Genomic DNA, 3196 nt, shown 5'->3' on the forward strand with positions numbered 1-3196 from the left:
TGGAAAATAAACCTATATGGGGTGCCTGGGTGGCTCAGCCAGATAAATGTCTGATTTTGGCTCAGGTCATGATCTCACAGCTCATGGGTTCGAGCCCCGCGTCGGGCGCTGTGCTGACAGCTTGAAGCCTGGAGCCTGCTTTGGGTTCTGTGTCTCCTGCTCTCTCTGCTCCAACCCCACTCACACTCTGTCTCTCTCTCTCTCTCTCTTTCTCAAAAATAAATAAACATTAAAAAAATTTAAGAAAATAAACCCATTTAACTGATTTTTTTTTTTTTTTTTTTTTGGTCATAGTTATCAGGAAAACAGAGTTAAAGAGACTTACTGCTACTGTCAGGGAAAATATTTCCAAAGCCTGCTTTAATCCTTCCTCTATTGACTTCACTTTCACTTAATTCTTTCTTTCCTTCCTTCCTCCATCCCTCCCTCCCTTCCACCCTCTCTCTTTCCTTCCCATCCACCTTTGTCTGGCTCTCTATTTTATCTTCCAAAGTTATGGTGTCCTGGTGTTGCCTTTCCGTAACCCCACTGCCCACACTTTGATGACAGGGAATAAGTCCAGGGGGTGGCAGGGAGGGTGAGAGGAAGTGATGAGTCACAAATTCTCACTTTTCATTTTTTTTTAAAACTTTTATTATTAGTTTTTATTACACAAGGAATACATATTCATTGTAGAAAAATTAGAAAACACAGAAAAGCAAAAAGAAAAAATAATCACCCATAATCCCACTACCCATAAATAACTACTATTAACATTTTAGTGTATGTCTTTCTAGCTTCTTATGCATATATATACATACATAGATATTTTTATATATAATTTTCTTTTTTACAAATATTGTGTCATACTATACATACTGGTTTATAACATGTGTTTTTCATTTAATATATATTGTGAACATTGTTGTTTATTCCCTGAAAAAATTATACAGATACTACATGCTCATTGTGGAAAAATCAGAAATTACCGATATGCAAAAAGAAAATATAATTGCTCCAAATCTCACCTCCCAGAGATAGATGCTGTTAACCTTTTAGCAAATATCCTTTCAGACACTGTAATGCACACATGTGTATGTATACTCTTAAAATGGGAACACACTGTATTCTTCTATAACTTTCTCTTTTCATTTAACAATATAGCTGTTTGTTTCAGTAAATATACATCTAGTGCTTATTCTTAATTGGTGCACAGTAGTATTCCCTTGAAAGGATATACCATATTTAACCAACCCTATATTGTGGGCTTATTTATATTTTTTTCATTCCTCCAATTTTTTCCATGCTCCTATAAGCATCCTTTGTTGCATGTATTTTTTTGAATAATGAATGAATGTATCTTGAATTCATTTTTTCTTAACCTTTTTTAAAGGAGAACTCCCTAAAGTGGAAGTATTTGACGTACACAAAAAATATGTTGCCAAAATATTTTCCAGAAAGATCAGATCAGTTTACACTCTTGTTTACTCTGTAAGAGAATGTCCGCTTCCATACTTCCTTACTGACCCTAGGAACTATAATTCTTTATATCTTTTGTCTTTCTGATACATAAAAAAAGGAGTGTATTGTAATATTTGCATTTTTGATTACTAGTGTATTTAAATATGTTCATATTTATTATTAGTTCATTACTTTAGTTTATGGTACATTGCCAGTTTGTGTCCTTGGCTCAATTTTCTACTGGAAAGTTTGATTCTTTTTGATCATAAAATGTTATCTATTCATGCATTCATTATTCACTCACACAATAAATATGTTTTCAGTAGTTGCTTTGTGTCTAGCACTGTGTTAAGTATTGAGGATATAACAGGAAGCAAAACAGACACAGTGGCTGCTTTCTTGAACTTCCAGTTTAGTGGAAATAAACAGACAAACAAGCAATAATTTAAAAAGTGCAGTGAGGAAAGAATGAAATAGGAACATTCTGTTGGGAAGGTTGTAGATCATAGAAACCTCCCATCAGTAATGGGGTTTAAGCTCTTGATATACATTAGAGATCTATACTCTTTGTTGCATATATTTCAAATTTTGTTTTCTCTTAATTTGGTTTATTTTTTACTATATAGGAGTTCTGCATTTTTAATTGGTCAAATCCATCTATCTTTTTCTTTTTGGTTTCTTCCTTTGGTGTCATGCTTAGAAAGGCTTTTCTCCATAGTAAATTTACAGAAATATTTATCAATATTGCCATACTCCTTGTATATGTTTACGTGCTTTAACATGTAAATCTTTACTTCACCTAGAATTTATTTTGATGGAAGTTATGAGGTATAGATCTAGGATTTTCCCCCAAAAATGGCCAACCAGTCATCCCAAGTTATTTAGTAATCCCACCTTTTCTCACAGATTTGAAAGGTCATCTCTTTATAATGCACTCAATTATTTTATGTTCTTGGGTTTATTTCTGATATTTATATTTCATTATAATGATTTATTATGGGCCAATAGCATCACTGCTTTTCCTCATCCTATCTACCGTTACCTGAAACCTGAGCATTTTGCATTTGGTGACGTTCGAGAACACAAAGAAATGATAGGCAATTTTTAGGTACATGTAGGTGGTGTGGGAAGTTAGTCTGGATGATATCCTTAATCCTTTCAGCTCTGAGACTTCCAGAATCTAAATTCCATATGGAATATTGTTAACCTGGTCCATTGTTTGCTGTCTAAAATGAATGAGATGCCTTTATATTCTGCACATTTGTTTTCCCCTCTTACCCTAAAGCTCAGAATTCAGTAGGTGGCAGTATTGCCATACAGTAAGCATCCAACTGTTAGAAGAGCACCCAGGAACAAAATGATCCGGCAGGATTTTAGAATTTCCCTAAAAGCTTTCATTAGAGGAGGCATCCGGGCTGTGCTACTTCTAAAGTCTTCTTTGTACCCTTCAACAGTGGCACAACCAGAAGTTTGCAGTCAATCTGTTTCTAGAAGCATGCAAAACATCAGCAGACAGATATTTTAAAGTGATACGTTGGCCTTGTGGGCATTTGTTCACTTATCTTATCCACAGTGCCTTTGAACCTAGCCACTGACGATTTAAAGCCTGGAAATGTGGTTTTAAACAATATGATTATGGTGGGATTCAGGTGATTTTTATTTTCTTTATACTCGGTGGTATGTTTCAGATTGCCCATAAAGAATATATATTGCCTCTGTAATCTGAACACACACACACACACACACACACACACAC

At 34.7% G+C, this 3196-nt stretch overlaps 1 protein-coding gene across 1 annotated transcript in view; it reads right to left on the reverse strand.

The window, feature by feature from the left end:
• Nucleotides 1–1263: 1263 nt before the first annotated feature.
• The window catches only part of RGS7BP (regulator of G protein signaling 7 binding protein), a 110406-nt gene continuing 108473 nt past the window's right edge, over nucleotides 1264–3196 (reverse strand). Inside the window, exon 6 of the mRNA XM_040452169.1 lies at nucleotides 1264–3196. This exon is cut by the window's right edge and continues 2992 nt beyond it. The gene's annotated coding sequence lies outside the window, so the exon portion shown is untranslated.

This window comes from Herpailurus yagouaroundi, unplaced genomic scaffold, assembly GCF_014898765.1.
Source record: "Herpailurus yagouaroundi ecotype Mexico unplaced genomic scaffold, PumYag 29, whole genome shotgun sequence".
Classification (NCBI taxonomy): domain Eukaryota; kingdom Metazoa; phylum Chordata; class Mammalia; order Carnivora; family Felidae; genus Herpailurus; species Herpailurus yagouaroundi.